Here is a 14,138-nt window from a genome sequence, read left to right as displayed (position 1 = left end):
GGTCCAGCAAAGATGGCCTTCTGGCAGTTCCCTCACTGCGAGAAGCCAAGTTACAGGGAACCAGGCAGAGGGCCTTCTCAGTGGTGGAACCAGTCCTGTGGAACATTGTCCCACCAGATGTCAGAGAAAAACAACTACCAGACTTTTAGAAGACATCTGAAGGCAGCCCTGTTCAGGGAAGCTTTTAATGTTTAACAGACCACTGTATTTTAATACTTTGTTGGAAGCCACCCAGAGTGGCTGGGGAAGCCCAGCCAGATGGGCAGGGTATAAATAATAAATTGTTGTTGTTGTTATTTTATTATTATTATTATTATTATTATTATTATTATTATTATTATTATTAAGCTGCCTTTATAAAACACAAAACATGGATCCAGCCCCGCGAACACATGGGCATCGTTGCATTGTACAGTAGTACCTCGGGTTACATACGCTTCAGGTTACAGACTCGGCTAACCCAGAAATAGTACCTCAGGTTAAGAACTTTGCTTCAGGATGAGAACAGAAATCGTGCTCAGGTGGTGCAGCAGCAGCAGGAGGCCCCATTAGCTAAAGTGGTGCTTCAGGTTAACAACAGTTTCAGGTTAAGAACGGACCTCCGGAACAAATTAAGTACTTAACCCGAGGTACCACTGTATCTACCACACTGCATGCACAGCAGGAAGTATACTGCAGTCTCTGAGATGCTATGTGGCAATGAGCTTGCAGTGCAAGGAAGCCCCAGGGGATGTTAATTAACTAGCAAGCACCGGGATGTGCAATGGCATTCCAATTATTGCAATCTCTCCTAGAGAGGAATATGAAATGGAACGCGGATTCTAATGCAAATGCCTCTGCCTCACACTGTGGGCTGTGAGGGGCTGTTAGCTGATCTCTTCTGGGCCAGAGATGCACACAGATGCAGCAAATTACAAAGCTGAGGTTTACTTTGTATTTAATCAATCGCTATGAGAGAGAACATTTTAATCACTTCAGAACTCACTAGAATCATGTTCCATTTCAGTCAATTTCATAGAGAATGTGTGAGAGGCATTCATTTCCAACACGCCTTTTAGGCAGCAAATCACAAAGCCAAAGCGCTGAGGTTTTTACTTTTCATTTAATCCCCAAAACTTTTTAATCACTTCACTTTGCTTAGTCGTATTGTATTTTACAGCTGCATCGCCAACTGCGGATAGGCAACCAATCCCAAGGTTGGGCTGACAACATCCTCAGCACTCATCCCACAACCCACGGAAATAGCTTGGAAATGCAAAATGGCCTTGTAGTTCCTGACGTTGGAAGCTCAGGGGTTCCTGGTGGCTAGCAGTGCCTTTTTACCAGTTGGTTCTCCAACTATAAGCCCTTTGGGGGACAGACATGACTTGGCCACTGTACTCCATGTTCTGGTTTCCAGCCTTGATTACTGCAATGTGTTCTATGTGGGGCCAGCGGCGGAGCAAGCCGATCAGGAGCCTGGGGTGGCACGTGTGTCCTGTGCTGGTCCCATGGGTTACCTGAGAGGCGAGGTCCAAGTCTGGTCAAAGGTGTAACATGGAGGCAGTCCATAGTAGCTGAAGCTGGGTGCAGGGCAGGGAGTCGGGTGAAGTCAGGAACAGACTTGCAATCAGGGAGGCAAGGTGGGTCAGGAGCTCAAGCAAGAAAGCAGGGCAGGATTCAGACAGGAACTAGCAACCAACAATGTTGCTCCCGCAACTTGGGACTGGGGCTGGCCAGCTTTTATCTGCCCCGAGGCATAGGGCGGCCCCAATCCTCTGGTAACTCGTCTCTCCTGCCCTGGAGGCGAGCACTCCTCCTGCGGGAACTTAGTTCGCTCCGCCTCTCTGAACTGAGCCTCTGCAGCTCAGGAGAGGCTGGAGGGTTACCGGACCCAGAGGCAACCTCAGCTTCCTCTGACGGGGCTGAGAGTGGAGCACCTGCAGGCAATGGGTCCTCCATCACCTCAGGAGCCAGAGCAGACTCAGATGATGCCTGCAACTGAGGATCCAGCACAGGTGAGGACCCTTCAGGCTCAAGCCCCAGCCCCAGCTCAGCTGGTTCTGGAGGTGGGGAATCCTGTGAAGGCTGGGATCCCTCAGGTTCAGCATCCGAGTCCGAATCCCAGGCCATCACATGCCCAGAGGAAGGGCCAGCCGCACGTGGGGCGGGGTAAGCCAGGGCAGGATGCTCTGTGGGGCCTCTGAGGAGTCTGCCTACCTCCTCCCACTCAACTGCCCTAGACTTGAGGGGGAGGCAGTTGACAGACCATTGGGGGCAGCATGGAGCCTGCTGGTGCCCAAGCCACCACGTCACTCCCAGGAGAAACGCATGGCTCGGGCGCACTGCAGGCCCCACAGTAAGTGCCACCCAACATTTTGTCACCCCTCTCAGTGGTGACACCCAGGGTGGGTGTGCATTCCACAGGGCAGACACCACTATCAAGACGGCCCTCTGCCTGGTTCCCTGTAACCTCACTTCTCTCAGTGAGGGAACCATCAGAAGGCCCTCGGAGCTGGGCCTCAGTGTCTGGGCTGAACGATGGGAGTAGAGACACTCCTTCAGGTATAGGGCAGTGTATAAATAGAATGAAGAAGAAGAAGAAGAAGAAGAAGAAGAAGAAGAAGAAGAAGAAGAAGAAGAAGAAGAAGAAGAAAATAAGAATATATTGTGGCTTAATGCTGTAATCCACCCTGGAACCTTAAGGTGAAGGGCAAGAAATAAATAAATAAATAAGAATAATAAGGATTATAGCTGTGTTCCAACATGTTCCATTACCTAGAGTCACCAACTTCCCTTACTTACTGCCAGGGACTGGCTGAACACTGACGAGTGGTGGCTGGATCAAGTGCTGAGTGGGCACTAGAAGAAGCAGGGTTGGAGAATGACTTGGAATAAGGGATCAGTGAATTGGAGGAGTCTGTAATAGCCAAGAGACTGAGGGGAAGAGGGGCTCAGATGGATCCCCTGCCAGTTTGGACACCTTACAGAGCACTCTGGATTGAGGCAGACTCCTTTTCAAAGTGCTGAACCCATGTTCAATCTGAATCTTGTGGCTTGGTGCACACTGCTAATTTTGCGGCCCTGCACAAACCCATACATACAGGCCTATTTCCATTTCTTCTGTAAAATAAGCCAAAGTGCACAGATTGGTCTAGGAGGCTCAGCCGATCACACATTGCATAAGCCTCCAATGATTCCTACAATCTCCTTCCTCGTCCCTTAGAGTGACTATAGTCACCAAGAGTAGAACAGCACATTCATTTCCCTTGTGGAATTTGTATCTGTCTATCATTCTATTTCCCGGGCAGAGTTATTCATAGTGCAGATACACTCCCTACAAATATGCCCTAGAATAGTTTTCTTTTCTGATTCCCAGCTGATTAGCAAAGTTCACTGCACATTATTTATCTTCTTCTGCCTACTCAGCATACATCATCCTCTGTCACTCATCTTCAGTTGCTCGTTTCTGTTCAATTATCATCACCTGAAATGGCTCATCTCGTTTACCTCCCATGCATTCCATAGTCATCACCTGACATCATTTTTCAATACGGGATTCAGACAGCCATTTTCTTTCCCAATTATGACTGATGGCAATTAACTGGAATTAGAATATTCTTGCCAGCCTACCCAGGAAATTTGCCACCCGATGCTGATCACAGCAATCATTACCGCTAATAGGAGCCCTGCTCATACGCTCACCCAGCTCCTTCTCCTTAAACCTCAGACCTTCAATGGACAAATGAAGGCCTTGTTGTCTAAGAATTAGGTCCTCTGAAAAGGTCCTCAGCAAATGATGGCTACTGAAATAATAGACTTGAACATCTGAATGGTTTCATTTAAAACAGATTGATATGATGCACCCTGCCCCCAGGTATTTGGAATTCATACACTTCCAAAATGACATTTGAAGTTAATCTGCTTTCAAACTGGACTCAGTCTGAGTAAGTGGAACATCACATCCCCAATGCTGTCATTGGGCTACAGACTTGAAAAGCATCACCTTCAACAGCAGATGCATCCGAAATGGGTCACCAGCTGGGATAGAGCCACTACACTATCTTCTTGGAAGGTGGGTTGTTGTAGCTTACAGGGATGGGCAAGCCAGCAGGGATGTCAGCGCAGTGCAAAGCTACCAGTGGAGCCAATACAGAGCTTCTGCTGGTGCATTTGCACCATGGAGACCTCCTCACAAATTAATACCGATGTCTAGGACTAAAAATGCTAAAGGCAGACTCAAACTTGACGTCAAAATATTATTTCAAATCGCCATAACAAGAGAATAGAATGAATCACAATAGCAGGTCTCATTTCTCACCAGTTCAAAACAAATCAGCAAATTTTAAATCCAGATTTCCTACCAGAATTGAAGGGGAACAAAACCAACAGTATGTCTGAATTATAGAACTGTTCCCCTCCACTCTTCATCAGTGGTGGCTTATGGGCCAAAAGAGAATGCTGCTGTATAGCCAATCTCCTTTTAAATATCACCAGACTCTGTAGTAGTTGGCGCTGCATATCAGCAAGATATCCTTTTCCTTAAAAGAGATTTAAATGTAATAGGGCTGCAGGGAGGGAACAGATTAAATTGCTTCACGGGTCACTTCTGGCCTACAGGCTGCCTGTTGCAGGAAGATGGACCAGTTGATGTCATTGATCTTCTCCTCTTTATCATCATCAGGAATGTTCCTGGCTTGAAGACATAGCTGGATGAATTTTATACTCATTGATCTAAGCCAGCCTATTTTCTAATTTGAACATAGTCAGGAAATAATTGAATGACAATTAATCACTGCAGCTTTTGGAAAACTGCTTTTTTTTTTTCAGCTGCTGCACAGGGAAAAAAAATAAGGTTCCATAACTCATTTCTGCCAAAACAAAAAATAAAAATGGAATATGCAGCCGATTGGTTTTAATAACAAGAAGTTAATGAAAACAGTGATTTGTATTTTAAAAAACATTAATCAATTACAAAAAGGCATGTATTTTAAACCAAATCCTTTCCATTCTGTGCACAGTTTGTGAAGCTCTTCAGCCCTTAGAAGTGAACACTGACTATGAATGAAATAATAGATCCATAATAGATGCCTCTGAGGGTCATCTAGTCCAACCTGGTGCAATGCAGGAATCTCAGCTAAAGCATCCATGACAGATGGCCATCCAACCTTTGCTTAAAATCTTCCAGGGAAGGAGAGTCCACAGCCTTCTGAGGGAGACTGTTCCAACGTCAAACAGCTCTTAGTGCCAGAAAGCTCAACATCCTGATGTTGAGTCAGAATCATTGGAGAGGAAGAAAGAGCGCAGAAACTTCTTTAAGCAGAGGCTTGACAACCATATGTCAGGAGTGCTCTGATGGTGTTTCCTGCTTGGCAGGGGGTTGGACTCGATGGCCCTTGTGGTCTCTTCCAACTCTATGATTCTATGATTCTGCTGTCTTGCATGGATGTAGCTTGCTGTACAAAACTAAGAGTCTCATCCGTTGCCCCACCTGGGCTTTCAGACAGCCCCTCGATGCGCTTTGACTGTGAGAGCCTGTTCCCAGCAAAGGGGTGAGCAGAGAATGATACCTACAGTCTGCAGGTGATACCTGCCGTCTGCACAGCCCTAGGAATGAATCACATTATCTGTATATAATCTCAGCATTTAGGGGTTCTAAGAATTCCTGGGCAGCACCAGGTACAGAATGTAATTCTTACTTTGTTTTAGATAAGTGGCGATAAGCTCTCTCTGACACATGTGAATCCACACAAAAGCTACCCAATTTGATGGGTTTTGTTCGCCATGCTGCATCTGCTTTGGCCTTCCCCAACCTGGTGACCTCCAGATGTTGTTGTACTACAACTCCACCCCACCCCCAATCTGTGATCGCAGGATGTGTATATGCATCGTCTTGGAAACACCTTATTTCCTGCTCATGGAAACAGCCAATCAACCAATCAAGAGGTTTGGAATACCCCTTATGAAAAGACCCTTGGCGCAAAGGCTTCTGATGAGACCCAAGTAGCTGTTCGCTCCTTTGTAAGGGAAGATCATTTGAACAATGTCTGTCTCTCTGACTTTGCTGCTGTACCAGTTCATAATGGGTCAGGAGGTGGCTTGTTCTAGACTGTGACCTTGCTCTAAAGCAGCCTTTCTCAACCTGTGGGTCCCCAGATGTTGTTGAACTACAACTCCCATCATCCCTAGCTAGCAAGGCCAGAGCTCAGGGATGATGGGAGTTGTAGTCCAACAACATCTGGAGACCCACAGGTTGATGACCGCTGCTCTAAAGGGTTTAGTTTCATCTGGCTGAGCCTGATGTTGCATCAAAATATTTTTTGCCATGCTACAATAACAAAAACCTATGGTTTCAGACAGATACCCGTATTTTTCGCTCTATAAGACGCACCAGACCACAAGACGCACCTAGTTTTTGGAGGAGGAAAACAAGGAAAAAAATATTCTGAATCTCAGAAGCCAGAACAGCAAGAGGGATCGCTGCGCAGTGAAAGCAGCAATCCCTCTTGCTGTTCTGGCTTCTGGGATAGCTGCGCAGCCTGCATTCGCTCCATAAGACGCACACACATTTCCCCTTACTTTTTAGGAGGGAAAAAGTGAGTCTTATAGAGCAAAAAATACGGTACATAAGAAACCCCTTTGAGTTTTAGTGCTCTCTGTGATTTGAACGGTTCATCACCCCAACGGCCAAGTTAAAAGCAAGGGCCGTAGTTGTGGAAATATGAAAATGCTCCACTTAGACCAGCACAAGCACCAGGATAGAGATTTAGTGCGGCTAATCATAATGGTGCTCAGGCACATGGAGGTGTTGGGGAAGAAGTCATTTTATCAAAGTGACAGCTTGATGGTGCATAGATACGGCTCTGTTATGACTCCCATGTCATGTTTGCTCAGTTTAATCAGGCAGGCAGCATTCTTGTTATCATCCACCTTTTGGGGCGGAACAAGCTGCGCATTGGGGGCAATCTGAATTTAGTCTCACATGTTCATGTTACATTGCCGGTGACAAGCTTCTCAAAGGCAGAGTTAGCACTGGTCAAAGACTGATATGGAAGTCAATCCCCATTACCACCAGCACCCACCCACTTGCCTTTGCTCTTGTCGGCTTTTTAATACATCAGTTGTAGTCAGAAGGTAGATAAGAATTAACTTGTAGATCTAGGGGTGAAAACTCACCCACCAGCAAATTAGGGGAGGCAGATTGGGGGGAGACACTTCACAATATTTGCCATTTACTCCTCTGGAATAGGAGGGAGTGGGCAAAAAGTACAGCATTGCACTTGGAGCTATGAGCTCTTTTCAGGTGGTCAGTCTGATCATGTGTTCATGTTGTGTGGCTTCACCCACAATGTCCCCTGCATCATCACCTGAGCTGAACAACTTCAGAAGCCTCTGCACAACAGTAAAAGTAACGGGACCCCTGACCATTAGGTCCAGTCATGGCCGACTCTGGGGTTGCGGCGCTCATCTCGCTTTATTGGCTGAGGGAGCCGGCATACAGCTTCCAGGTCATGTGGCCAGCATGACTAAGCCACCTCTGGAGAACCAGAACAGCACACGGAAACACCGTTTACCTTCCTGCTGGAGCGGTACCTATTTATCTACTTGCACTTTGACGTGCTTTCGAACTGCTAGGTGGGCAGGAGCAGGGACCAAGCAACGGGAGCTCACCCCGTCCCGGGGTTTCGAACCACCAACCTTCTGATCGGCAAGTCCTAGGCTCTGTGGTTTAACCCACAGTGCCACCCGCACAATAGGAACCCTGAAAATGAAGAACTTCCAATGGCAAGAAGACATTGAAGGCCATTTAGCTGAACGTTTCAGCCTTTTTCACTCAGGTCCAAAGAGGCAAAAGCAGGTCCTGTGATGTCATTGTGATGTCAAGTGATTGATAAGTGACAATCTCCACCCATTTGTAGAGCCTGACCCATGTGGGTGATTGGGATCCTGCTCACTGGCTATATGCAGTTCCCCTCACCTTCACTAAATGCATAAAGATCAGAGTGAAGTAGGGAATGTGGGGCTGGCACATGAAAACCTTGCCTCAAGCACATATTGGGTTTGTTGACTGCTTGAGATGATGACAGCAAATCTGCCCCCTGAGTGACTTTGAGCATATACAGTGGTACCTCTGGTTAAGAACTTAATTCGTTCCGGAGGTCCGTACTTAACCTGAAACTGTTCTTAACCTGAAGCACCACTTTAGCTAATGGGGCCTCCTGCTGCCGCCGCACTGCCGGAGCACAATTTCTGTTCTCATCCTGAAGCAAAGTTCTTAACCCAAGGTACTATTTCTGGGTTAGCGGAGTCCGTAACCTGAAGTGTCTGTAACCCAAGGTACCACTGTATATCAAAATAGCATGGAATGTGACAAAGCAGCATTGCTTTACCCCCACACCCCTGAAAAGAGCATTATCAGATTAGAGGGAGACCAGATGTGCATTGCTCCTCCTTTGCACCACAGCACCGAAGGGTCCCCACTAATTGCTTCACAGCGGGCCTTTGCAAAAAGACGCCGAAAATTGAGCTGTGTAATCTGGAAGTCCTCTATCAACTCTGTTCAGTACAGCAGGAATTCAGCTTTCATTCAATTACTGCGCACTTACTCAATAGGAGCTTTGCCTGAAGAAAGATGGGAAGTTTTGGCCATGGATTCCTGCATTATCAACTTCAAGGTGCACCTCGCTCGAAGCTTTTCTCCTGCCTCCTGTCCTAGTCATCCCTGAATGCCTTCCACATAACAAGGAAAAGGGTGCCAAATGGCAATATAGCTAGTACAATTAATAGACCTTTGCTCTTACTCTCCCAGGTGCCCCCTGCTTTACTGGGGCTTTAACAAGATTAAATTGGGATTCCCCACACAGTAGAACCAATATATCAGTCCCACTGTCTTCTGTACAATAGCTCAGGGTTTGCAGAGACAAAGCAGAAGGGGATGCATGGCCATTCAGAATGTTGTGATTGCACCATGGAGGGCGTTGAGCAAGTCTGAAGGGGCAATCATAGGCAGGGAAGGTGTGAGATTTGGTTGGACTCAACTCAGAACAGGATTTGCTCCCCTCTGTCTGCAGCTACCCAGGTCTTCCTGCCAGTCTCTCCTGCAAAAAGAAAAAAAAGGGAGGGGAGAGCCTTGCATTGGAGCTGGTCATGGACATGACAAGTGCTTTCTCCCACATGAGAAGACATGTAAGCACTTTCCGCAGCTGGAAATGACCCTTGAAAAATGTCATATCCTATCAGGGATCATGACACTTGCAAAACTGGAAACAGCTTTCCTTCACCATCTTGTTTTGTTTCTCTCAAGCTGGAATGCAACAGATGTCCATTCTGCTGTAAGCTCAACACAATCTGATCACCATTAAGCTGGAGTGCACCTAAATTGTCTACAATACTTCTCCTACCCACTCTTCTCAGGTATACACACACACATGCACCCTTTATGAGTAAGTCATGCTAGATGAATCTCATTTTTTAACAGAGTTTCAAGCTTGGTAGATCATAGGAATGCTTTGAATGTAGTGTATCTTGATCTGGATTTGTAGCTGGTGGACTGAGCAAGGCCCAAAAGTGCTTACTAATGATTACTCATCATCCTGGGGAAAAGTAACAAGTAGGGTGTCACAGGGTTCGGTTGTTGCTAATGTCTTTAAAAATGACTTGGATAAAAGTATTGAAGGGATATCAGATTTTCAGATAACACCAAATTAGGAGGGTTAGCTAACGTGGCTGAAGACAGAATCGGGATTCAAGATTACCTTAACAGATTGACCCAAAACTAACAAAACAGGTTTCAGTGGGGACAAATGTAAGGTTCTACACTTCGACAGGAGGAAATAGCTGCACAAATATAAATTGGGAGACATCCAGATTGCCAGTAGTGCATGTGAAAAGGATCTAGGGATCTTAGCAAGTCTACTGTCCCGTTGAAGGGAACTCATAGCACCTCTCTATTCTGCCTTGGCCAGACTACACCTGGAATACTGTGTCCAGTTCTGGGCAACACAATTTATCAAGGATATTGATAAACTGGAATGTGTGAAGAGGAGTGCAACCAAGATGATTAAGGGTCTGGAAACCAAGACTTGCGTGGCGATTCCCGCCCCCTCCCGCAGATGGAATAAATAAAGACACATGGACACCAGAATTTAGGTTAATGGGCGAAAAATGGCCACAACTTTATTGATTACAGGTAAGAGCGGCATTGGCTTTAGACATTGGCCCTATCAGACTAACAGGCATAGAACTGGGAAGGGTTAAGCACCAACCGGGGGAGCCCCCGAGATGCACATCCCTAGGCGCTCCCCAAGGGGTTACCGCTCGGGAGCGCGCTTTAGGCCCTAGCCTCTATAGGTTTCGGACGAGGCGACGCCCCCCGGAGTCCTTTAACGAACTACCCTTCATCATTTGGGGGAAGTGACGGCATTCCTCCCCCCCAACTCATTTGCATAATAATACCCCTGCCAATGCCTAACCGCCCAAACCAAAAGTGTTGTGACATTTTGCTACGAGGTAGGCAAAAAAACCAAGTGGCATCCAAAATGATGCCAATTAGCCAAGTGGAAAAACTCCTACCAGGCCCCTTGCGGTGACCAGCCGAAGCCCATAGCAAAGTCCAAATGACAACCTAGAGGGTGGGTGGGTGGGAAGCCGCAGCTGGCTGTAAGAAAAGAAAGGGGCGAGCACAGGCTGCCCCGACCTTAAATGAACTCCTCTAAGCCCGCCCCCGCCACCAGCCGATTGGCTGGCGCAGAAAATGATGAATAATAACTAATCCCGGGATTCCCAAGTCCCGCAGGGCTGCAGCCAGCCCCACGAGGATGCAGGAGGGCATGAGCCCACAACGCCCCCCCCTCCTTATGTTGGGAGTGGCTTTATGAGAAATGGTTGAAGGAGTTGGGTATGTTTAGTCTGGTAAAGAGGAAACTGAGAGGAGTTATGACAGCCATCTTCAAATATCTTAAGGGCTGTCACATGGAGGATGGATGGAGCAAGCTTGTTTTCTTTTTCTCCAGAGGGTAGGATCTAAAGCAATGTCTTCAAGTTATAAGAAAGGAGATTCCGACCAAACACCAGGAAGATGGCCCTCTGCAATTCATTGATTCTATGAAATGCATTTGCTTATAAACATACAAAGCCACTTTGCTAAATCATCGGCTTCACTGTTTTGACAGAACTGTGAAGAATTCTTGAAAGGGAAAAGATACTTTCCAGTGAGTTAATTTTTTCAATACATAATTGATGTTGATAGACTGAAGTTCCAGAAATGCACCTGCTTTGTTTATTCCGTTCTGTTGAGCTTCCCTTTTCGAATCTTGTTCTGTGGCTGTTCCACCTAAGAGGCTAATAAGCACATGAAGCATTAAATGAAAAACGGGAACCTGAAGCAGAGGAAAGATATTTCCAGAGTTTGCATAAGTTTCTGTTGCTAGGGAAACAATTTATTCATCTCTGAAGAGCACAGGGTGTCTTGAACATCCGCCTCATTTGCAAGCCTGGTTTTGTAGCATATAGGTGGCATCGATGCAACCAGAAACACAATGCAAACAAATTAATTACTCCTTTATTAAAAGAAATATGTGCCTTTTCTTATGCACAGTGATCCTCTTATCTGGAGAGAGAAAACTTCCTTAGCTGTGAAGTCCTGACTTTTGCATGCACAAAAAGCACAAATCCATGATCTTGATAAAACATCATCATTATGGGTCCCGCGTGGTTCTCCCAAAGAAGGAAGATATTATCCTGTGCCCTGGCCTCAGTCCAAGTTGGGTAATTGCATTCTGCCTAATGTACCTAGAATCCCCTGCTGCTTTGATAGGATAAGGAAGCCGCTTCTCCTCCCTGTGTAGAAGTGTTGAGTAGCTTAGCTCATAGAGTAATAATGACTGTTGTGTTGCGCCCAAAAGCCCCAAACAAATGGCATCGTCTCACCCTAGAGCCAACAGTACAAATTAATGTGCTGTTTGATTGCTGTCAGTTGCCTAAACTGCTGAAGTGCAACTTAAAAAAAAACAACATTTTAATATGTAGTGTATAGTAATCATCTTTGGAAATTAGCATCTGATCTTTAAAATCCAAGATAATAAATCATGCACTCCCCCCCCCAAGCTGGTTTTTGAGTCCATTCGCTTGTATTTATCCATTACATGGTAAGGCCATCTCAATGACATTTGAAATCTGTCTGAAATCCTGGAGAGGTGCAGTCAGTCAGCTTGGAGAGTAGAGCTTTGTAGGAGTTCCTGACAGCTTGCTAGAATCAGCACTTCTTATAGAAAGGCCAGCTGAATGGAGAAATGTGATATTATTATTATTATTATTATTATTATTATTATTATTATTATTTATACCCCGCCCTCCCTGGCCAGAGCCAGGCTCAGGGCGGCTACCAGTAAAATTGCAATAAAAACATAATGGGGGGACGACGAGGGAAAAAACTAAATTTATTAAAATACGGGTTAAAATGCAATTTAAAATGCAGCCTCATTTTAATAGTAGCCCATAGATCAAAACTATAAGGGGAGGGAAACATAAGGGTCAGACTGAGTCCAAACCAAAGGCCAGGCGGAACAGCTCTGTCTTGCAGGCTCTGCAGAAAGATGTCAGGGCCCTGGTCTCTTGTGACAGAGCGTTCCACCAAGTCGGGGCCAGTACTGAAAAGGCCCTGGCCCTAGTTGAGACCAATCTAACCACCTTGTGACTTGGGACCTCCAAAATTTTGTCGTTTGTGGACCTTAAGGCCCTCCGTGGGGCATACCAGGAGAGGCGGTCACGTAGGTACAAGGGTCCTAGACCTCATAGGGCTTTAAAGGTCAAAACCTGCACCTCAAACCTGACATAGACAAGGTCATGGGAAGGTGACCCTAAGCCCAAGTGGTCAAGTGTTGCCAGCACTCCCAGATCAAAGATCAAGCCCAGCCACAACAAGCAGGAATCTCAGTGCAGACCTTGCTGTTGACACCTGTGCTGTACCTCTCACCTGTCAGAAGTTTGACCCATTGCCTGCCCAGGAAGGGAAGGTGATTCTCTGGCAACATATGGGACTGTAAGACGTTGTCCTTTTCTTCTCTCTTTATTTCCCGCATCCTTTAAATAAAACCTGTTAAAACTTTGGTGGTTTCCATAGTCTAGCTGAATTCGAAGAACCATCACTTTAGGCTTCCAGAACCTTTGGCAGAACACCCAGCCAACATGATCAATGGTCATGTAATGATGGGAGTTGTAGTTTAATAACACACCAGGTTGTGGGAAGCAGTGGTGCTCCTATTGCTTCCCTACTTGGGAAATAAATGAAAAGGAGGAGAATGCTGTTTGGGGGGAGGGTGAGCCTGTAGAACATCACCTTGCCAACAAAGGTCCGTATAGAAAAAGCTATGGTTTTCCCAGTAGTAATGTATAGAAGTGAAAGCTGGACCATAAGGAAGGCTGATCGCCAAAGAATTGATGCTTTTGAATTATGGTGCTGGGGGAGACTCTTGAGAGTCCCATGGACTGCAAGAAGATCAAACCTCTCCATTCTGAAGGAAATCAGCCCTGAGTGCTCACTGGAAGGACAGATCCTGAAGCTGAGGCTCCAATACTTTGGCCACCTCATGAGAAGAGAAGACTCCCTGGAAAAGATCCTGATGTTGGGAAAGATGGAGAGCACAAGGAGAAGGGGACGACAGAGGACGAGATGGTTGGACAGGGTTCTCGAATCTACTAACATGAGTTTGACCAAACTGTGGGAGGCAGTGGAAGACATGGAGTCATGAAGAGTTGGACACAACTAAACAACTAAACAACATATGCTATGTGGTAATTTATGGACCTAACTGTCGCGCTACCAGCATGAGTTTGACCAAACTGCAGGAGGCAGTGGAAGACAGAAGTGCCTGGCGTGCTTTGGTCCATGGGGTCACAAAGAGTTGGACACGACTAAACGACTAAACAAAGAGCTTGTAGAAATCACTGGTGATGATGCTGGGAATGGGCAGTTGGCAGGCAGGCATGCCCCTCTGACTCAGATTTTTGTCCCAGTTGGGGTAAAGCATTAGGGATGATGTCCATCTCTTCTTTGAGGCAAACCAGCCCCCATGGACCATTTCCCTACTCAAACCTGGCAGTGCGCCAGCATCTCTAATTGAGATATATATGCACATTGACACACACAATATATGCATATG

At 46.2% G+C, this 14,138-nt stretch overlaps 1 long non-coding RNA gene across 1 annotated transcript; it reads right to left on the bottom strand.

Moving 5' to 3' along the window:
• Nucleotides 1–8,782: 8,782 nt before the first annotated feature.
• Nucleotides 8,783–13,113, bottom strand: LOC309365979. Its single transcript, XR_014166344.1, has 3 exons — nucleotides 12,953–13,113; nucleotides 11,249–11,319; nucleotides 8,783–9,077 (listed from the first exon to the last, which is right to left on the bottom strand). It is a non-coding gene; the product is annotated as an uncharacterized lncRNA (long non-coding RNA).
• Between the last annotated feature and the right edge of the window lie 1,025 nt (nucleotides 13,114–14,138).

Source organism: Podarcis melisellensis, assembly GCF_964234715.1.
Source record: "Podarcis melisellensis genome assembly, chromosome: 3".
Lineage (NCBI taxonomy): Eukaryota > Metazoa > Chordata > Lepidosauria > Squamata > Lacertidae > Podarcis > Podarcis melisellensis.
The sequence above is the reverse complement of the archived record's forward strand: the minus strand, read 5'-3'. Positions and strand labels throughout refer to the sequence as shown.